At 45.4% G+C, this 23846-nt stretch overlaps 1 long non-coding RNA gene across 1 annotated transcript; it reads left to right on the top strand.

The window, feature by feature from the left end:
* Window positions 1-4158: 4158 nt before the first annotated feature.
* Window positions 4159-19428, top strand: LOC140721978 (uncharacterized). The gene is made up of 4 exons (XR_012097518.1): window positions 4159-4285; window positions 6767-6960; window positions 10001-10168; window positions 19122-19428. It is a non-coding gene; the product is annotated as an uncharacterized lncRNA (long non-coding RNA).
* Window positions 19429-23846: the final 4418 nt, after the last annotated feature.

Genomic DNA, 23846 nt, shown 5'->3' with positions numbered 1-23846 from the left:
TCCGAGGCCTTTTGTGTACTGCGCATGCGCGATATTCGGGAGCACCCGCAATCCTGACGCCTGCGCATTCGATCGGTGCTTCAGTGACGGCGAAAATTGTGACGCAGAGCATTCCGGGTAATCACGGTGCCATTAAAAGATTCTGCAAGCTCCGGTTCCATGCCTATACCTCAGGTTTTTTATTGTGTAGAAAACTCAGCAGCTCTTTTAACGCAAAAATACAGCTCCCATAAACAATGTACTTAATAACAGCAACCTCTCCGCATGTCTAATGCCGAAGGAGAACATGCTTACAAATGCAGTTTGGAAACACAGGAGATTCTGCTGTTGCTGGAAATATAGAAACGCACACACATAAAATGCAGGAGGAACTCTGCAGTTCAGGCAGCAGGTAAGCAGAGGAGTACACAGTCTAGACATGCTAAAGGGGGTCAGCCTAAACGTTGTCTGTTTATTCCTCTCTGCACTTGCTGCCTGATCTGATAATTTCCACCAGTATTTTGCAGAAATTAACCATCCTTTTGCTTTTCGATCGACCAGTTTCAAAATGTTTCGGATCTTTCATTTGTAGCCACATCCTGCTGGTCTGATTCCTCTTCTTCCTACTCCTTGTAAATCCTAAGCCCTATCTCTTTCTGGAGCCCCAAAGCCCTGACTCAGGCTGGCAACTCGTTGATTTCTGACTCTGTTCCATTGAAAATTCACTCTCTCGTCTGCTGTCAGAGTTTGGAGGCGCATTGCAACAACCCAGCTGTCTGAGGCACAATCCTTTGAAATGAGTGACAATGACACAAAACTTTGAAAAGAGCAGGGAAGAAGGAGTTTAACCACCTTAGTCCAGAGCTCTGAAGAACGTTAAAACCACAGTAAGCTCATCTGAAATGGCTAAAAAAGGGGGCATGGTTTTAAGGTGCTTGGAAGAAGTTGCAAAGGAGATGTCAGAGGTAAGTTTTTCCACACAAAGTGTGGTGGGTGTGTGAAATGCACTGCCGGTGACAGTGTTACAGTTGGATACAATAGGGTATTTTACCAGATTCCTAGATTGTTACATGGACCCTAAAAAAATTAGAGGGCTATGCGGTAGGGTAATTGTAGGCAGTTTCTGGTTGGCACAACATTGTGGGCTGAAGGGCTTGTGATGTGTTCTAGATTTATATAATTCCTTGAAATTCAAGGGAAATCTTTTCTCTGACCGAGTTTTGACTAGTTGCAACCTGTCATCACAGAGGGAGTGAGGGGGGAACGGCAGGGATAGATTTTAAAATACTGATATGGAACAGAAACATGGGCAGGGACAAGATGGGCCGAGTGGCCTCATTAGTATACATTGTGAGTGTGGTAGAGACAGTAAGTACCTGAGAAACGGGATTTGATACAGAACCGATTTATCTTTCACAGTTCCACTATATTAAACACCAGTCTAGTTTAAGGCTAACATCAGCAGAACAGACTCCTCCAATGCTCAGTGACCAGGGTTCAGTCCTGGATGCGATGAGCAGCCACAAGAACTGCAGAATCTGACAGTAACAGTCCCTCATGATCCTGCAGCTGCCTTCAGTCACCGTGAAGGTTAAACATTTAACACGGAGCTGATTTGAACTTCCTCCCTGATGTGAAGTTGCTGGTGTTGCAGCAGCTGGGATGATTGAGTAAAACTCTTTGCTCACTCCGGACAGAAATGTGGCCTCTATTTATTTTCAAATCACTGGAGCATCACAAGGTGGGTTAACTGAATGACTCGCTTCACCCACACGGAGCTGGTTAACGGCCGATTGAATCCCTTCCAAAATGAGACCCAGTGAATGATGTCACAATGCTGCAACGTCATGGCAATGTATCCTATCAGATCACGGACATGGACAGGTGTTCGGTTTCTCCTTGTAGCGAGTGGGGCGCTGTCTTCTCCAGCATCTCCGCCTCCACAATGAAGGATCGGTGGTATTCAAGCGGTGGTAAACTGGCAGATACAGTGGAACCAACGTGCTGTTGTGTTTGAGATTCCCATACACAAAAAGTGTACAGAAGTTTCTGCACTTTTAAAAGTTTACAACGCACGTCAGTGGGCGAAGGACAACATTTCAACTCAGATAATTTTAGTCTCCATGGTGCCTTCAGAAAAAAAACAGTCACAGTTCAAAACAATTTGGAGGAACAAGACTTCATCTTCTAACTGGCCACAGTTCTGGCATCAGGCACAATATGAAACTCTCTGCTTCCCTCTGAATCAAAATGATCATTCCTCCCCTTCATCAGTCTATGACTTGGCTCAGTTTGTCTGTCTCCTTCCCATTCTGAGGATGCGCCACACACCCACTGAGATCACATTTTATTTACACGGCTGCGACTAGAGACTTTCTGATAATTATGTCCCTCGTGGCATCTGTCGGTGGTAAACAGAGTCAGCAATGCTATTGAACCTCAGGGGTAGGTGATTAGGCTTTTTCATTGGAGATCGATAAACTGCCGTGTGGTGAACTAGATATACCTGTCTGACTGCTCCTGTGGCTCCTCCCACAGACCCTGCTGACTGCTCCTGTGGCTCCTCCCACAGATCCCTGTATAAAGGCGACTGTGGTCTGCTGCTCTCCCTCATTTTCCCAGGATGTAGTGTTGTTTGTTCTTCCAGTCAATAAAAGCCGATATCTCACTTCCTAAGTCTCAGCGTGAGTTATTGATGGTGCATCATGCCGCTAGAGTGTGGCTGGATGAGTGGGCCGTTTTCAGACTGGAAGGAGGGAGCGTTTGGAGTACCCCAGAGATCAGTCCGACCACAGTTGTTCACAGTTTAATGTCCTGGCGGAGGAAGCGAGATGTGAGATGTCCCAGTCTGCTGGTGACGCAGAAAGAGTGGAGTTGGGGTAGGGGAGGCTATTCACATGCAATTTCGTAGCTTTGCAATCAGTACATAGTGCTTTGTTGAGATTGTACCTGGAATATGGTGTAAAATCCCGCTCCCTATGCTAACACGGGTTATACAGACCAAAGAACAAACTGCCGGAGGAACTCAGTGGGTCAGGCAGCATCTGTGGTGGGAAATGGACCGTCAACATTTCGGGCCAGGACCCTCCCTCTGGACTGAGAGTGGACGGGAAATAGTCGGAGAAAAGAGGTGAGGGGTGGAGATGGGGCAAGAGCTGGGGAGTGAGAGGTGGGTCCAGGTGAGGGGGAGGTGGAAGTTGGAAATACTGACAGGGGTGGGAGGTGAGTGTTTGGGGCAACACCGGGCTGCAGAAGATGTAAATTAATTCCATAGAGGATTAACAAAGAGGTTAGAGCGTATTTGTTATAGAGAGTGCAATGAAGATTTCCCCAGACTGATCCCTGGAGTGGTGTGTCATCATATGAAGAAAAATCAAATGCGAAAACCCTTTCATTTAGAGAATCGAGAACTGAGAGGTGAACACATTGAAATGCACAACATCATTACCGGTTGAACCAGGAATCCCAGTCTCTGAAAACGGGGGTGGACTGTCTGGGATTAAGATGAGGGGAAATGTCTCTACACCGAGGGTGATGAATGTCTGTAAATCCCCACTACAGAGGGCGGTGAAGACTCGGTGACCTTCCTCGCATAAAACAGAGGCCGGCAGATGTGTGGGGACTGAAGGAATCGAGGAAACGAGGATCGGGCCGAAAGATATGGCTGAGATGGGAGATCAGTCGCCATCTTGTTGCTAGTTAGAGGGGCTGAATTGTCTCCTCGTGCTGTTTCTCACTTGATGTTTCAGTTCCTGTCCAGTGAGGCTCCAGAGAAATGTGAATAGAAATGAGTGTTTATAAACAAAACTGATTTAAATGAAACCTGCATATTTCCGGTTTGGGTCTGAATTTTGTGTCTCGGGTGGGAATGGAATGCCTAACTCTTTAACCAGTAGGGTGGAGGGGTGGGGACGGGGAAGATATAGAGGGAAAATTAAAAATGTATCTGACGTAAACATGAACTAATGTGGGAAATAATGAATTAACGTGGGAAAATGCAGCATGGGTCGGGCAGAGTGTGAGGGAAGAGGAGCAGAGTCACTGGGTTACATGGGCGACCCTCCACCGTCACCTGAACCCGTTTTACCGCGTATCCGCAGTATCTGCAGGTTTGTTTCCGAGGCTCCGCCCGTTTGACGCGCTGACGACATCGCGCAAGCTCAGTCCTTGATGGTCGGTGTTTCTCTCGTTCTTTGTGGAAGCGGGTCGGTGGAGGGATCGGAATCGGAAGAGGGTCTTTGCTCTTCGGGGCGTGGAGCCGGGGACGCATTATTCTCTGCCGGGCGACACCAACAATTTCCCTTCGGTGAGTACTGGAGCCGGTCTCGAGAGCGGAGTTCTGATGTCCCGTAAACTTTCCGCAACTCAAACAAGAGAAAATCTGCAGATGCTGGAAATCCGAGCAACACGTACAAAATGCTGGGGGAGCTCAGCAGGCCGGGTAGCAGCTAGGAAAAGAGTACAGTTGACGTTACCGGCCGAAACCCTTCGGCGGGACTGGAGAATAAAAGGTGGGGGTGGGGAAGGGAGAAGGAAACACAAGGTGATCAGTGAAACCTGAAGGGGGAGGGGATGAACTTTCCCGAACTGGCGGCCTCGCCTCGCTTCCTTCACAGAATCTGCCGGGGTCGGTCCGGGTTGTGAGACCTTCACACCGAACCGTCTGAGATGAGCCGCCGCTCAGCCCCTGTTGTTCCGGTCCGATTAGCAGGATGACGTTAAACATGTTTCTATATTGTTACTGACAGAGAATTGCATATTTATGTTCCGTGTGTTATCTGAATGTACTTGCCTGTGATGCTGCTACACGTCAGTATTTCCCTGTGCCTGTACCTACCCGTACTTTCTCACTTGGCAACAAATTCTACTGGACTTGAGAAAGCGCAGTGAGATTTGATTAGTGATGATCCCCTTGGCAGCTCGGTGAGTGGAATGTCGGGAGACAGGACTCTGTTAAATGCAAAACCCTGAGCAGTGTCGATGATCAGAGGGATCTTCAGACTCATCGCTGCCTGAAAGATCTGCACAAATTGATCAGGTGGTTAAGACGGCAAATGGCGTGATAGTCTTTATTAGTTGAAGCATTGAGTTCAAAAGTCGGGAAGTTGTGTTGCAGCTTTATACAACTAGTTAGACCACATCTGGAGTGTTTCATACAGTTCTGGGCGCCCCCACTCTCGGAAGGATGTCGGGGCTTTGGAGAGGGTGTGGAAGAGGTTTACCAGGATACTGCCTGGATTAGAGGGCATGAGCTATAACGAGAGTTTGGACAAATTTGTTTTGTTTTCCCCAGAGCGGCGCTGGCTGGGGTGAGACTGGATGGGCGTTTATAAGATTGCCAGAGGAATAGATAGAGTGAAATACGAAATCTTTACCTAGGGTTTGAAATGAAATGTCCAATACATTTAAGGTGAGAGGAGATGTGAGGGGCAAGTTTGTGGCAGACATCCTACCCTGCAAAAACTAATTTCAGGGAGGTAGCAGCACCACCCCCACCCCTCACAACCCCATATGCCCTCACCTCCCCCCATCGACCTCCAAGTGTGTATGCATACAGGAGATTTGATTATGAAAGTGCACAACAATTTATTAGATCACATATTGAATCTATTTACACACACACACACACACACACACACACACACACACACACACACACACACACACACACACACACACACACACACACACACACACACACACACACACACACACACACACACACACACACACGTATATTGTTACTATCGATGCAATGCTCCTCAGACAGGATGAAGAGGTCAATACTCCCCAATGCCATTAGGCTTTACAATTCAACCACCAGGACTTAAGAACTTTTTAAAAGCTATTATTAATGCTTTTTGAGATAGTGATTTAGATGCATATCATATTTTTTACTGAGTTAAGTATTGTATGTAATTAGTTTTGCTACAACAAGTGTATGGGACATTGGAAAAAAAGTTGAATTTCCCCATGGGGATGAATAAAGTATCTATCTATCTATCTATATATGTATATGTTCCTTGTAGAGTATTTTGTAGGCAGTCTCAATGCTAATAACTAAATACTAATGCAAAGAGCTTTTCTATTTTGCAAACATTCCTTACACTTGTGGCTTGAATGTGGCTTGCTTGGCAAATTAGAGCATTTTGCCAGAAGTTTTAACCTCACAGCATTCTGTGCTAATGAAATTGTTAATTTTGCAAGACATCAGATTCGCAAATGTTTTGTGAGACAGCAGACTTCTGAATTCTGTCTTAATGTGATGCACCATTCTGAACGCAATTTCTACTTCACAATCAGAATTTGGCAGCACCAAAATCAGCTTCATCAACTGGCAGAGCTCTTTGAATCTCAACTGTCCTGTGCTCACAGATTTTACTTTGGACAGCTTCCGTCAGAACTAATCAACTGGCAAACTTTTGTAGTTTGGCACCAGTCCTTCAAGGTTAGTTGAGACACTGAACAGAACCGATGGACAATAAAAGAGAGAGAGAGGTCGACTGTAAAGCCCACCCACAGAGAAAACTGATAGGTCTACTTAGCACAAAGAGAGACTAATCAGGATGTCTCTCTCCCTCTTGCTGGCTCACTCTCAAAAAGATCATTTCCCGGATATTATATATAATTTCTGGGCATCAGGCAGCCGCTGTCAATATGTGGGAGACTCCCAGAACTTCTGGGATAGGTGAGATGTCTAGAGTGGGAGGTTAGTTGGGGTGCTCTGCTTGGGTTGGGAGTCCCCACCGGTTATGTGTTCACATTTGCCCCTCCCATTTAACTGCAGATGGGCAGCATCTGCGTGTCTGTTTCTGCCCCGCCCTCTGGATGATGTAACAATCATTGCACACATGCTCACAGTCTTCAGATGGATGGTGATTTCCTTTCCGCTCAGTGCTGAAGTGGATCGTCTGCGGGATCGGGAGGGATCCTCACTTCTTGGATCACGGTCTGTGGGTTGAAGATATCACTTTCCCATCGGTGAGTATTGAGACCGATCCCGAGCGGGGAGATCCGATGTTGGCTGTGAGCCCCAAACTGAGGGCGAGTTACTCATTTATTTTCCAGTTATCTGGGCTCATCAAAAATATGTCAGCTTCACTGAATCTGTATTGAATGATCCAAACCAGGAGCCCAGGCTGTCTTTTTCCGCAGAATTGAAATGGAAGTCCTGCCGACAGGTCACGTGAGGCTGTTTACCGCAGATCTGCCCCACCCTCTGCTTTGTGACGTAAGATCATGTGGTGTGTGCACACAGTTCCCAGATGGGTGGTGATGCTTCCTCCATGTTGTGTTGGGGAGATCTGATGTTGGCCACTGAGTCCTGTTAACTTCCCCCAACTCACCTCGCTTCCTGAGGCTCCTTGCATTTGTCCTGAGCTTTATGGCTGTTGTGTCTTCTCCCTGATTGGGGTGGGTGAAAAAGGAGAACATCCCAGATTGTGGGGATCGTGTGAATAGTCAGAAGCATTTTCCCAGGGCTGAAATGGTTGCCACAAGAAGACACAGGTTTACGGTGCTGGGGAGTAGGTATAGAGGAGATGTCAGGGGTAAGTTTTTTGCTCAGAGAGTGGTGAGTGCTTGGAATGGGCTGCCAGCAACGGTGGTGGAGGTGGATACGATAGGGTCTTTTAAGAGACTTTTGGATAGGTACATGGAGCTTTGAAAAATGGAGGGCTATGGGTAAGCCTAGCAATTAATGTAGGGACATGTTTGGCACAACTTTGAGGTCCGAAGTGCCTGTATTGTGCTGTAAAATTTCTATGATACTATGTTTCTATTTTTGATTTCAATGCCTGCTTTACCAAGGGACTAGGAAGTCTAGAAAGAGTTCTTTGAGGGGAGAATGGTTTCTGTAATATGTTGTTTAGTATCCAAAGGTCTCTGCTGTTCCTCACAGTCATGGGCAGAGCTGTTACCATGCAGAGCATGAAGTGTCCGGACGGGAAACTTTCTATGGTGTGTTGATAAAAATTTGGTGAGGGTCAAAGTATGTATGGCAAAGTTCTTGCTGTTTGTTTAAACTTTGTCATTTTAGAATATTTTATACAGTAGTATGTACTATTCATTCAGTATCTGTGTATTGCTGGAGGATCATCAGTGATTGTCCCTGAACCCTTCTCCCACCTGGTTCCATCTGCTCATTCCCAGCCCATATTGTTCAACCTCTGTCCAGCCTCTCTCTCCCCCAGCTTCAGTGATGTATATCAAGCATCTGGGGCAAACTTGGTCCACCCTATATCCCACTATCTCGATGTTATATATCAGCAATCTTTCTTCTAACCCTTGTCTTCATTGTGAAATGTTCTTTTGCACCTTTGGTCTTGCTGAGTTATTTCCAGAATTGGTTTTTGTTAGCTGGAATGCCAGAGGGTCATCAGGTACCAGTTCTGTTGTGCATTGTTTTCAAACTGTGACTGTCAGCAAAGAGCACTGGAAGAGTTGGTACTTGGGCTATAATCCCATGATCGGCATTCCCAGCATATGGAACTGTCGGTGTTTTGGCTTTGAGATTGGTTAGTGCTTCTATAGATGGCGCTGGATGGTCATCCTTCTGAAATGAAGCAGAAATTTTGAGCAGCTGGATATTGGTTGTAGGGAAATCCCTGATTGCACTACCAAGTGTGAGATGCAGGGACATTGTGTGAGAATCTCAGGGTCGGTGAGTGGCAGATTCAGTTGTGTGACTCTGTGAGGATGGGTCCTGGGATATCACAGTTTTTGATCCAGGTAAAATGGACCTGGGGATCGAGCTGCTTGGGCTTATGAGGTGTTGAATGAGTATTTCTTGTTGGGATCAAGCGTTTGTTACTGGAGTTCCTTTGGAAGCAATGACTGCTAATCTGAGGAGAGGATTAGTTCCCATTCCATTCTCACAGGGACAGGCTGTGAGTAAATGGGCTGTTTCATGTTTACAACAGTAGAAAAAGACCATGAGTATTGTGTTCAATCTATGTTTGGAAATCTCCCCCCCCCCCCCCCCCCCCCCCCCACTGTCACAAGTCTGTCACTCGGTGGAAATCAAGTTGCTGGAGATCTGCACTAAAAACTGAAAATGTTTTGAAGTCATTCTGACAAAATGTTATTAACCTGAATTGTAAAGACTGTTCCTCTCCCCATAGCTGTTCCTTACCTGCTGAGCGTTTCTGGTAATTCCAGTTTCTTTTTATTACACTCACCCTGGAATGGTTTATATTTCCTGAAATGGACCTGTTTTAACCTGGAAATGGATCATTCTGTGATAGTAGAACAGTAAAGAAAACACAGCTTTTACCTGTAACATAATCCTGGTACCAATCCGTCTGTTCTTCCTGGTAATGTGTTCAGTACAGTTGTTGCTAATGAGGTTTAGAAGAGTAATCTCAGGAATGACTGGCTTTATGTATGAGGAGTATTTGATGGTTCTGGACCTGTGCTCAATGGAGTTCAGAGGGACAGTGGGGTGGTGGAGGGATGTATGGTTAAGTAAACCTACCGAATGCTGAAAAGCCTGGATACAATGGACACAGAGAGGATGTTTCCATTAGATGGAGAGCCTGTGATCTGGCAGCACAGTCTCAGAATAAAGTTGTTCCCTTTAAAACTGAGAATTATTGTTTTGTTGAAAAGATGTCTGATGTATGTAATTTGTTGCTGTAGAGGTTGGTTGAGGCTGCCATTTGGGTATATTTATGACAGAGATTAATATACTCATGATTGCTAAGTAGTTTCAGGGTTACAAACATGGTGTTGGAATGAAAATCAGCCATGTTTTCATCTGCCCAGTGGTGGGGCAGACCAGCTGGATCGAATCACCTAATTCTGTTCCTGTGTCTTATGTCTTACCATGACTGAATGATGGCTCCTTCTTATCCCATATCGTTTTGTGACGTGTGAGGGACAATGAAAGATTGTTCACTGAGATCATTATATCTGCCTTCAACGTTTAAATTTCAGCGAGTTTTGTTGTTAGTAACATTAAGCAGAAACGTTTGGTTCTCTTTTCTATTGTTAAAGTGCTTCATTATCTTTCATGTTAAAGTTAGACCTGCGGTGAGAGATTTATTGGAAGAAAAACCCCAACTGGAAGCAAACCACGACTGAAGACGAGGGAACATCAACAAGTGAACCAGCCCGAGAATTGAGAGCATCAACTGGAGAGAACCCATCTGACTCAGAGAATCCAGTGATTCAGTCAGGAGAAAGTTTGGTGAGTCTCATTTACTCAAACACTGGTCCGTTAGACATTACATACCTGTAAATGGAAGGTAGGAAACAGTTGGAGTGAGACTGACTGTGCCCAGAAGAACCAGTTATGCCTCTGTCAGATCCAGTTGCAATCACTCCAGGTCTGGTAATGTGCTTCCAGCAGCCCAGCCCTTTAAAACCACTCCCATTCTGTGGAAGTCGAACTTGGAAAAAGTCACTCAGAGACCGTATAACTACAAACTCTTTACTCCAAGCATCTGGGGCTTACTCAGTTAGTCGCTCAAACAGGAATAGTCTATGACTGTTCCCGCCCAATCCACTAACTGACTAACAATTCCCCTTACACCACAGATATATCTGTCCAGATACCCACCACACAAGGCAGGCTGGAGCCAAAGTTATTTACTATATTAAAGATAAATTACAAAATAGTCATAATGGCTTACACACACAGAACAGACTGAAGCTGTCCTATCTCTACACATGAGTGCACAATTCAGATAAACATCCAGAAACCCTAGCTAGCTACCCTCAAGAAGAAATATGGCTCAGCATGGCTTAGTACATTGGCTAATCATCAGCAATTTCTTTCAGAAGAACAGCCGGCTATTGTTTAAGGAAGTGTTAACCCTTTTACATACTTTACCACTCCCTCCTTTTGATCATTACATGATCAACAAAGCAGTAATTTTTTCACAGAGAAAGCAACAGTGTACAGCATTGACTTATCAATGGATAAAAACAGTGCACAACAGTAATTATAACAATGATATGCACAACTATTAAGCCATAATGCAATATCATGCCTCACATATTACCAAACAGGCCTTCAAATACTACCATTTCGACCCTTCGGTGAACCTGTGTAAATCCTACCCTACTTTCTTGATGCTGTCAATCTCCCTGGCAGTGTGCTTGGAGAGGGATGTAATGTTAGTAGACTCATCAGGGATATAGGTGCAGCATTCTGTGTCAATAATAACACAGGTTCCCCCTTTCTCAGCTAGGATAAAATCTAAAGCCATACGATTCTGTACGACTGTTTGCCGGATTGCATTCATTTCAGTGGATATTTCTGTTACTTGGGCCTGCGTTTCTGTCAGGGCCTCTGCAGTATTGTGGCCAGCTCAAGTGCTGTAGCCAAATTGATTATCTTTCGTGGATTCCTGGCTACTCCATAGGAGAGAAAAGTGATCATCCAAAATCACTCAGTCTCAGTTATTCCTCTCCGCTGCTGGGCACCTGCAAGTATGGCTAGGATGCATGTTTCCCAGTATAGGAAGTTCTGTTTGGTGGGAGCCTGAGATACCATCCCTGAAAACACTGACAGTCACAGTCATCTCTGACTGGATCCCAGTTCCGCATCTCTCTTCCCCGGGTGGCATTTGTGAAAGCCTAGGCTGAGAGTTCCTCACTCTGGTTGAGCGGGATTACTGACATTGGAGTCATAGTTTTACTATGCTGCGGAATTTTGGCACAAACCCAGCAGGCCCCTAGTTCTACCTGTTTGGCATCGGTGTGACAGAGACACAGAAATGTGTTAACATGGGGACCCCGGATGCTGGGGTGATCCCTCTTAAAGACATAAACACGAACACCACTGTTACATACCTGTAACAATTTAAATGAACCAGCAGCAATAGACCACACATGGAGTCTATTTGATGTTAACACCACTATCTTTATTTGTATCTACTTATAATATAACAAAAGCACAACAATCAAAAGGGACCTTGGGGTTCAAATCCATACATCCCTCAAGGTTGCTGCACAGGTTGATAGGGTGGTTAAGAAGGCCTATGGTATGCTAGGCTTCATTAACAGGGGGATTGAGTTCAAGAGTAGAGAGGTCATGTTGCAACTCTACAAATCTCTGGTGAGACTGCTCTTAATGTTTAATTCTGGTCAACTCATTATAGGAAGGATGTGGACGCTATGGAGAGGGTGCAGAGGAGATTTACCAGGATGTTGCCTGATTTGGAGAACAAGTCATATGAATCAAGGTTAGCAGAGCTGGGACTTTTCTCTTTGGAGAGTAGAAGAATGAGAGGGGACGATAGAGGTCTACAAGATTATGAGAAGCATAGACAGGGTGGATAGTCAGTATCTGTTTCCCAGGGCAGCAATAGCAAATACCAGAGGGCATATGTACAAAATTAAGGGAGGGAAGTCTAGGGGAGACATCAGTGGTAAGTTATTTTACACAGAGGGTTGTGGGTGCCTGGAATGACTTGCCAGGGATGGTGGTGGAGGCTATAACATTAGGGCTATTTAAGAGCCTTTTGGACAGGCACATGGATGACGGAAAAATAGAGGGTTATGTGGTAGTGTGGATTTAGTACATTTTTTAAAGGATTATATGGGTCGGCACAACATGGAGGGCTGAAGGGCCTGTACTGTGCTGTAGTGTTCTATGGTTAACAGTGTTATGTGTATACATATGTGTAAATATAACTCCCAAACCATTGAGCTCAGGGAATACCAAGCTTAGAGTCTTAAGATGGTAAAGTATGAAAGTTCAGCTCATCCACGGAATAAATGATGAGAGAGAGATATTTGTAATCGAAGGTGAATGTCGAGAGTAGGCAATTGCTTCCAATTCCACAAGTTCCATGGTGATAAAACAGGATAACAGTCGCCGAAGATCTTATCCGTCTTTGTTCCAAATCCACCAAAACTAGCTGATAACAGGGGTACCGTCTTCAAAGGGAACTACCACCCAGGCAAGGGTTAACACTCAGGTAGATTCCACAAAGTACTCCCAATCCAGGTCCAACACACAAAGTATTACGGACAGTGATTTCCACAGAATCTCTTTCTCACAAGTGGTTACCACATAACACACCCAAATCCAGTTAAGGGTTAACAAAAGTGGTAGCCACGGGATACTCCATCAAAATCCCCATATGGATTATAGGAATTATCACCAACAGTGATTTGTCACGGGGTACCCTGTACAAGTGAATTACCACCCCCAGGCAAGGGTTAGCACAAGTGGTCTTCACAGGATACTGCCAAACCTAAAGATCCACTCCAGTGGATCAAACAAAGTGACAATCACACATTCAATAGACAATAGGTGCAGAAGTAGACCATTTGGCCCTTCCAGCCTGCACCACCATTTTGAGATCATGGCTGATCATCTACTATCAATACCCGGTTCCTGCCTTGTCCCCATATCCCTTGATTCCCCTATCCATAAGATACCTATCTAGCTCCTTCTTGAAAGCATCCAAGGAATTGGCCTCCACTACCTTCCGAGGCAGTGCATTCCAGACCCCCACAACTCTCTGGGAGAAGAAGTTTTTCCTTAACTCTGTCCTAAATGACCTACCCCTTATTCTCAAACCATGCCCTCTGGTACTGGACTCTCCCAGCATCTGGAACATATTTCCTGCTTCTATCTTGTCCAATCCCTTAATAATCTTATATGTTTGAATTAGATCCCCTCTCAATCTCCTTAATTCCAGTGTGTACAAGCCCAGTCTCTCTAACCTCTCTGCGTAAGACAGTCCAGACATCCCAGGAATTAACCTCGTGAATCTACGCTGCACTTCCTCTACAGCCAGGATGACCTTCCTTAACCCTGGAGACCAAAACTGTACACAGTACTCCAGGTGTGGTCTCACCAGGGCTCTGTACAAATGCAAGAGGATTTCCTTGCTCTTGTACGCAATTCCCTTTGTAATAAAGGCCAACATTCCATTAGCCTTCTTCACTGCCTGCTGCACTTGCTTATTCACCTTCAGTGACTGATGAACAAGGACTCCGAGATCTCTTTGTATTACTCCCTTACCCAACTCTATACCATTCAGATAATAATCTGCCTTCCTGTTCTTACTCCCAAAGTGGATAACCTCATACTTATTCACATTAAACGCCATCTGCCAAGTATCTGCCCACTCACCCAGCCTATCCAAGTCACCCTGAATTCTCCTAACAGCTTCATCACATGTCACACTGCCACCCAGCTTAGTATCATCAGCAAATTTGCTGATGCTATTCTCTATGCCTTCATCCAAATCGTTAACGTAAATGGTAAACAGCTGTGGTCCCAATACCGAGCCCTGTGGCACCCCACTAGTCACCACCTGCCATTCTGAGAAACACCCATTCACCGCTACCCTTTGCTTTCTATCTGCCAACCAGTTTTCTATCCATGTCAATGCCTTCCCCCCGATGCCCTGAGCTTTGATTTTACCCACTAATCTTCTATGTGGGACCTTATCAAATGCCTTCTGAAAATCGAGGTACACTACATCCACTGGATCTCCCCCGTCTACCTTCCTGGTTATATCCTCAAAAAACTCCAACAGATTAGTCAAGCATGATTTACCCTTGGTAAATCCATGCTGGCTTGGCCCAATCCTATCACTGCTATCTAGATATGCCACTATTTCATCCTTAATAATGGACTCCAGCACCTCTCCCACCACCGATGTCAGGCTGACAGGTCGATAGTTCTGTTTTCTCCCTCCCTCCTTTCTTAAAAAGTGGGATAACATTAGCCATTCTCCAATCCTCAGGAACTGATCCTGAATCCAAGGAACATTGGAAAATGATTACCAATGCATCCGCAATTTCCAGAGCCACCTTCTTAGTACCCTAGGGTGCAGACCATCTGGACCTGGGGATTTGTCAGCCTTCAGTCCCATCAGTTTTCTCATCACCGTTTCCTTCCGAATGTCAATCTGTTTCATTTCCTCTGTTACCCTATGTCCTTGGCCCATCCATACATCTGGGAGATTGCTTGTGTCTTCCTTAGTGAAAACAGATCTGAAGTACTCATTAAATTCTTCTGCCATTTCTCTGTTTCCCATAACAATTTCACCCAATTCATTCTTCAAAGGCCCAACATTGTTCTTAACTATCTTCTTTCTCTTCACATACCTAAAAAAGCTTTTGCTATCTTCCTTTGTATTCCTGGCTAGCTTGCGTTCGTACCTCATTTTTTTCTCCCCGTATTGTCTTTTTAGTTAAGTTCTGTTGTTTCTTAAAAACTTCCCAATCATCTGTCCTCCCACTCACCTTAGCTCTGTCATATTTCCTTTTTTTAATGCTATGCAGTCTCTGACTTCCTTTGTCAACCACTGAGGCCCCTTTCCCCCCTTTGAATCCCTCCTTCTCTGGGGGATGAACTGATTTTGCACCTTGTGCATTATTCCCAAGAATACCTGCCACGGTCTTTTCTGCTAGGCTATCCGTCCAGTCAACTTTGGCCAGCTCCTCCCTCATGGCTTCATAGTTTCCCCTGTTCATCTGCAACACTGACACCTCCGAGCTGCCCTTATCCTTCTCAAATTGCAGATAAAAGCTTATCATATTGTGATCACTACCTCCTAATGGCTCCTTTACTGCGAGATCGCTTATCAAATCCTGTTCATTACATACACTAAATCCAGAATAGTCTTATCCCTGGTCGGCTCTCGTACAAGCTGTTCCAAGAATGCATCCCGTAGGCACTCTACAAACTCCCTATCCTGTGGTCCAGCACCAACCTGATTCTCCCAGTTCACCTGCATGTTGAAATCCCCCATAACTACTGCAACATTACCTTTACCACATGCACATATACCCTTGTACATTCATTTCCCAGGTCTGATCTCCCTGCAGCCATGTCTCTGTTATCCCAACAACATCATAGTTACCCATTCGCACCTGGGCTTCAAGCTCATCCGCCTTATTCCTGACACCGTGCATTCAGAAATAGAATTTTTAACCCATTTCTCCTCTCTCTGTTTGAATCGCTGCCTATTGTGCTTAACCCAGCTCCCCGAACTCCCATCGGGCTATACGCCCCTAGAATTTTGTTGTCCTTCCTACATTTACTTATTCTTGCAACACATTTAACTCCATGTTCCGTCAGACCATCCCTCTGACACGAGTCCTCCTTATCACTTGTTCCGCCCCACCTCCCTCTACTACGCACTTAATATTGTGGAACCGTGTAGTCCCCACCTGTCCTTTATTCATCCTCTCGCTATCATCTCTCACAGTCTGGATCCCCGCCCCCTGCAAATTTAGTTTAAACCCCCCCCCGAAGAAGCTGTAGCAAACTTCCCTGCAAGAATGTTAGTACCGCTCCAGTTCAGGTGTAAACTGTCCCTTTGGAACACATCCCACCTTCCCTGGAACAAGGCCCAATTATCCACAAACCTGAAGCCCTCCCTCCTGCACCATCCTCTCAGCCACGTATTAATCTTTATAATCCTCCTGTTCCTTGCCTCACTCGCACGTGGCACAGGTAGCAATCCTGAGATTGTTACCCTGGAGGTCCTGCTCTTCAGCTTCGCACCTAACTCCCTGAACTCCCTATGCAGGACCCCCTCACTCATCCTACCCACGTCATTGGTCCCTACATGGACCACGACATCTGCATCCTTGCCCTCCCACTCGAGAATAACCTGTACCCGATCTGAGATTTCTCGGACCCCGGCACCAGGGAAGCAACATACCATCCGAGACTCCCGATCTTCCCCACAAAATCTCCTATCCGCCCCCCTGACTATAGAATCCCCTATCACTACTGCTCTCTTCTCTTCCCTCCTTCCCTTCCTAGTCGCAGGTCCAACCTCAGTGCCAGAGACAGGACCACTGCAGCTTGTTCCTGGTAGGTCATCCCCACCAACAGTATCCAAAACGGTATACTTATTTTTGATGGGAACGGCCACTGGGGTGCTCTTCTCTCTCTGTCTGCTCCCCCTGCCTCTCTTGACTGTCACCCATTTGCCTACCTCCTGTCTTTTCGGTGTGACTACCTCCCGATAACTCTTAACTATCTCTGTCTCTGCCTCCTGAATGATCTGTAGTTCATCCAGCTCCTGCTCCAATTCCCTAACTCGGTCTGATAGGAGCTGCAGCTGGATGCACCTATTGCAGGTGTGGTCATCAGGGACAACTGTGTTGACCCTGACCTCCCACATACTGCATACGGAGCACACCACTGCTCTAACCGTCTCCCCCATTACCTGATCCCAGATTAGTCAGAATAAATGAAAAGCCGGCTTCTTGCCGAAGTCCTCTTGCGCCGAAGCCCGCTGAGACAAAGCCCAGCACTCTGCTCCTGCGCACTCCGCTGCCCGCTCCTGAAAATGGGTCGCTTTTGAAAGCCCGCGCTCACCACTGTCGTCACCCGCGCTCACGCAGCTTTACCTTCCTCCTCAGGTATTTTCCAGGTATTTGCTGGATCAATAATCAGCCCACCCTTGTGGGCACAGGAGAGTTCAAACAGCGAACTTCGGCCACTAGGTCCTTTGTTTCGAACCTTCCATCTTCTTTCTTTCTCTCCATCTGACTGTCTGTCTCTGACTGTCCTTGCTTAAATAAAACAAACTGCGAGCTATGTAAACACAAGCTGTGAGCAAGTGTAAGCACGCTGCAGAGTCAAATAGTTCCACCCCTGCCTCTCTCTCAGTAAGAATCAAACAGGAGCTGAGAAAGCCGGCGGCTGACATCACTCAGGCACTCTCTCTTAAAATGACAAGAAGCGTAGAGGTTCACCACACCACGATCAACCAATACTTTTTCCTTTAGTCCGAGAGAGTCCTTCTACTCAGTTCCTTCAGTAACACGTTTGTAGTCTGTTCAATGTATCCACCGAGATTGCCCCGTCAGTCTCAGAGCCGTGGAGTGGTCAGTAACACCTAATATGGTCCTCTCCACCGAGGTCTGAGTTTCCCTCAATCCCAGGTCTTGGTCAGGACAAAATTCCCAGTTTCTTGGGTGGGATAGTCACTGCTCTCTGCGGGGTGGTTCTCTTCCTTGTAAGCCTGTCGTACCTATGAATGTAATGCTTGGAAAATTTTGTTTTGTTAGCATATGTATTTCCCCATCTCTTCCCGAGGGTATGCATATCCAATTTACCTGGTAGACTTTCTGGGAACAATGGTGCACAAGGTCTTGGTCCACAGGGTGTCCTCATGGGCCGTCCATAAATGATTTCAGCTGGTGAGAACACTGTTTTCCCCTGTGGGGTGACCCTCATGTAGAATAGGTCTAACAGTGGGACCTTCAACCAAGTGAGTCCCGTCTCTGCTGTTAATTTGGCCAATTTACTCTTCAGAGTGCCATTGACACTTTCCACTAAGCCAGCGGCCCATGAGTGGTGTACACAGTGGAAATGTTGCTTGATAGCTAATTTGTTACACACCCCTTCGCTTGCTTTCGCCACAAAGTGTGGGCCATTGTCAGAGCTCAGCATCTCTGGCAGGCCGTACCTGGGAATTATATCCTGTAATAATACCTTCACAACAGTCATAACAGTATTATTGGTAGTTGGAATAGCTTCAATCCATCTATTAAATGCATCTATAATAACTAAGCAGTATCTATAGCAATGTACTCTAGGCAATTCAGTAAAATCAACTTGTAGACACGAAAATGGTCAAGGGAGTCGTACCCGGTGTGCAGGGTGCAGGTTAACAACCATTCCCTCCTTTTCCAGGTGTGTGCATAATTGACCAATATAGGTAAAAACTGTGTAGGAACACAAACCTGTCCCGCTGGGGTGATCCAGAAACCTCGGTCGGGGTCTTTCTGGCACCACATCTGGAACTACAGCTTGCACTCCTCCTCAGAGGTGTCCCCCTGAAAAGTACGTACCTCCCACATGTCTGGCAAACTCGTTCTGCTTGAGTCATGGAGGATTGCTTGATGGGAACCCGAGGAGACTACAACTATCAAGGATTGTGCAGCACTTTTCGCTGTCTAATCTGCTGAAGCATTGAGTTTAGAGACCTGGTTGGACATGCGGGTGTGGGCTGCACATTTAATAATAGCCAAAACTCGAGGTAGCTGTTGAGCGGTGAGTAAGTTGTTTACAAAGGTGGCATTACTAATGGGGTGGCTAGAGCAAGTCAGGAATCCCCATGTTCCCAGAGAGCCCCGTAGTCATGTACAACTCCAAATGCATAACGGGAGTCCGTGTAATTGTTCGCACTTTTATCTGTTGCTAGGATACAGGCACAAGTCAGAGCAAACGGCTCAGCCTTCTGGACGAGACAGCTGCTTCAAAAGAGGCCTGCTCAATTACTTCACTGTCCGTCACTATCGCATCGCCAGAATATCGTTTCCCTGCTGGATCCACAAAAGGGCTTCCATTCTCATAAAACATTGCCTCGGGCTTGAGGGGATATTGCAGAATGGATGGGAGAGTCTGTCCTTCTTTCATGGTGATCCGGATGGGGGGCAGTTTTAGAAATTAACAAGCAAGGCCAATTTCATGGCCTGAGATTGCCCAGAGATGGGGTACAGCCTCTTGGGTTCGGTCAATATTAAAAGAGTGTCTTACCAGATGTCCTGTCTTCACCTGAGTCCTTCCAGTATCAGAGTTGGCATGCGGCCAAGTCTGGCCAGCCTCCCTTGGTGCTGGAGGCTTGTTTCATCAGGGTGTAGGCAAGGAACCCTAGGCTCTTTGACTTGAACCCAAGGCAAACCCTCACGGTGGTATGGGGAACCACCTGTCCTGTCTGTCGCCGAAGGAAATCCAGATCTTCGGCCAGTAATGCACTGTTCTCTCTTCCTTTAACCTCTCTAATGTGACTGGGAACTTTGTCCCTAGAGGGGTGCATAATACTGGCTTTTCTCAATCCCCCTGGAATTCCACCTGTAGTGGCTGTGTATGTGAATACGTGCGTTCCGTGCCTTCGAACCCAGACAGAGTGATTGTAGTGTTTGATAGCTGGAATCCATTTTCCGATATAATTTCCTGATTGAGAGTGGTTGTGGTTGCCGGCATATCAATCATAAACGGAATTGGAATTCCAGCAACTTGCAATGTTCCGTTGGGCTCTTCCTGAGGGGTGGTACTCACGGCAGGAAGCATCCTTGCTTGTTAATTTGAAAACGGGTTGTTGTCCCCACCTGTCCCTTGGTAGGTTTTTGTTCCCGTTTCTGATCCCCAGATATCGCCCTCTCGCGTCCTTCTTCCCACTGAACATCTTCACCTTTAATGTTAGTTCCCTTCAGGGTTGATTAGGATTTGAAAGTCAGGTCCCAACAATATGTCAAAGCTTGTCACATTCGATTTTGGTCACTGTCAGGCCAATCCATATTATTTGTTTTAATCATGTTGGCTAATTTAGTTGGTAAGTATTGGAGCAGTAGGGAGTTAAACTGGGGGGACAGATTCCCATCTTTACAGGCTTGGTCAGAAGTTGTTCAGACCTCAGATGGAGTCAACAATCAAATGGCTGAGCATGATGAATGTGCTGAGCTGTGTATATCACAATGCAAGAAGCATCGTAGGAAAGCCAGATGAGCTCAGGGCAGGGAATTACGATATTGTAGCCATTATTGGGACATTGTTGCACCCAATAGTCTGAGGGATTTAGAGGAACAAATTTTTAGAGAGATCGCAGACCATGCCAAGAAACAAAGCTTGATGCAGTAAGTGATTTTAACTTTCCATATATTGACTAGGACTCCCATAATGTAAAAGGACTAAATGGGGTAAAGTTTGTCAAATGTGCCCTTAATCAGTGCGTAGGAATCCCGACGTAGAAGTGTGCAATAAGCTGTTAGGAAATGATCCAGGGCTGATGACTGAAATTAGTGATCATAATGCCATGAGATTCAAAAGTAAATATGGAAAAAGAGAGGTCTGGACCATGGATTGATATTCTAAATTGGAGAAAGGTCAATTTTGATGGTACCAGAAAGGATCTGACAAGTGTGGTTTGCGACTGGCTGTTTTCTGGCCAAGGAGTACTTGGTAAGTGTGAGGCCTTCAGAAGTGAAATTTTGAGGGTGTTGAGTTTGTATGTGCCTGTCAAAATAAAAGTTGAAAGGTACCTGGTGCAGGGAACCTTGGTTTTCAAGAGATATTGAGGCCCCGGATATTTTATTCTTCTGAATGCCTCAGACAGTTGGGTGCTACCAAGACTCATTAATGACTACAAATCATAAATCCATGCAAGCTCATCTGACTTTTTTTTTGTCATCTTCTGTTGGTTTCTAAAAGCTTCCCAATAGGTTTTGCTCTTTTGTTTGCTCTCTCTTTGGTCTTTATGTTTGTTTTGGCTTCTCATTTCAGCCATGGTTGTGTCATTCTGCCTTTCCAATGCTTCCACTTCGTTAGGATGTATCGATCACTCAGCTCCCGAATTGCTCCCAGAAACTCCAGCCATTGCTGCTCCGTTGTCACTCCTACCTTTCCCCTTACAAGTTTGGCCAGCTTCTCTGTCATAGAAACATGGAGAAGTTCAGTACAGAAACAGGCTGTTTAGCCCACCTGGTCAATGCTGAGAACACATTTAAGCTGTCTAATGCAACTACTTGCACTTGGTCAATCACCCTTCATGGCCCTACCATCCAAGTACCTATCAAACTTCTCTTATTGTTGAAACTGGGCTTATATTCACCACTTTTGCTGGCATCTCATTCCACACTCTCACGACCATTTCATTAAAGAGATTTCCCAAATGTTCCCATTAAATTTTCACCTTCCCCACTTACCCATGACCTCTGGTTGTCATCCTACCAAACCTCAGTGGAAAAAGCTGTTTGCATTTACCCTATCTATACCCTCATAATTCTAACAGATCCTCAAAGCAATGTATAATTTACTTTCTGATGTTTAGACCCTTTTTTAGATAGATAGATAGATAGATAGATAGATAGATAGATACTTTATTCATCCCCATGGGGAAATTCAACCTTTTTTCCAATGTCCCATACACTTGTTGTAGCAAAAACTAATTACATACAATACTTAACTCAGTAATAATATGATATGCATCTAAATCACTAACTCAAAAAGCATTAATAATAGCTTTAAAAAAAAGTTCTTAAGTCCTGGCAGTTGAATTGTAAAGCCTAATGGCATTGGGGAGTATTGACCTCTTCATCCTGTCTGAGGAGCATTGCATCGATAGTAACCTGTCGCTGAAACTGCTTCTCTGTCTCTGGATGGTGCTATGTAGAGGATGTTCAGGGTTTTCCATAATTGACCGTAGCCTACTCAGCGCCCTTCCCTCAGCTACCGATGTTAAACTCTCCAGTACTTTGCCCACGACAGAGCCCGCCTTCCTTACCAGCTTATTAAGACGTGAGGCGTTCCTTTTCTTAATGCTTCCTCCCCAACACGCCACCACAAAGAAGAGGGCGCTCTCAACAACTGACCTATAGAACATCTTCAGCATCTCACTGCAGACATTGAATGACGCCAACCTTCTAAGGAAGTACAGTCGACTCTGTGCCTTCCTGCACAAGGCATGAAGTGCTATAAAGTGATGAGGGGCATTGATCGCGTGGATAGCCAGAGGTTTTACCCCCAAGGTTGAAATGGCTAACACGAGGGGGCATAGTTTTAAGGTGCTTGGAAATAGTTACCAAGGGGTTGGCAAGGGTAAGTTTTTTTACCTAGAAAATAGTGTGTGTGTGCAATCCACTGCCAGCAGTGGTGGTTGAGGCAGATACAATAGGGTTTTTTAACAGCCTCTTACATAGGCACATGGAGCTTAGAGAAATAGAGGGCTATGTGCTAGGGAAATTCTAGGCACATTCTGGAGTAAGTTACGTGGTTGGCACAACATTATAGGCTGAATGGCCTGGAATATGATGTAGATTTCTATGCTTAATGATCTATATTGAACAGTGAAATAACATCTCTTCTTTGATCTGTACAGGGTCCACGATTTTAATGTGGCTTTTTCACACTTCAATAGAACCTTTGTCCATCTCCTGAGTAAATAGAGATGAAAACATATTTCAGATCTCTCCCATCTGCTTTGGTTCCATACGTGGATTGCCATTCTGGTCTTACAGAGAACCAACTTTGTGCCTTAAAATCCTTTTGCTCTTAATCTATCTCTGGAATCCCTGATGATTAATCTTTTCTGCAATGGCAACCTCATGCCTGCTTTTAGCCATCCTGATTTATCTCATGTGTTCTCTTGTATATTTTATACTTCATAAGAACCTGCCTGCCTATCCCTGTTATGAAACTCCATTTTGTGCTTCACCAGGGTCTCAATATCTCTTGAAATCCAAGGTTCCCTGCAGTTTCTATCTTTACCTTTTATTCTGACAAGCACATACCCGCTTTGTACTTTCAAAATTTCGCTTTGAAGGCCTCCCACTTACCAAGCACACCTTTGCCATAAAGCAGCCTGTCCCAAACCACAGTTGCCAGATCCTAGTGTCATAATTCCAGGTGTTGATCCATTCCCTGAACACATCCACCTTTCCTATCACGCTCCTTGCATTGAGATATACAGGGCTCAGCACATTCACTGCACCATGCTCAACGTTTTTCATTCCTGACCTTGTCTGAGGTCTGAACAACACCTGTCTCCACAACACCTCCACTATCTGTTCTGTTATTCAGGCATCCATTCCCCCTGAGACATTAGTTTAACCCCCCTTACCCCTACCCCCCACCATGCAGCTCTATCACCCCTTTGGTTTTCATCTCCCAGATCAATAAAAAGGAGGTGCATACAGGCAGATAGGAACAAATGGGCTACTTATGAGATACAGGAAATTCAAGTGAACACTGATGAAAGAAGGCATGAGGTTGCCCCAGCAGACAAGGTGAAGGAGAATCCTCATGGATTCTGCAGATATGTTAAGTGCAAAAAGATTTCAAGGGAAAAAATTAATCCTTTGCAAAATCAGAATGGTAATCCATATGAGGAGACAAAATAGATGGGGGAGATTTTTTCTGCATTCGTATTTAC

The sequence above is a fragment of the Hemitrygon akajei genome, unplaced genomic scaffold (genome assembly GCF_048418815.1).
Source record: "Hemitrygon akajei unplaced genomic scaffold, sHemAka1.3 Scf000066, whole genome shotgun sequence".
NCBI classification, from domain to species: Eukaryota; Metazoa; Chordata; class Chondrichthyes; order Myliobatiformes; family Dasyatidae; genus Hemitrygon; species Hemitrygon akajei.
This window is presented reverse-complemented; position numbering and strand designations above follow the sequence as displayed.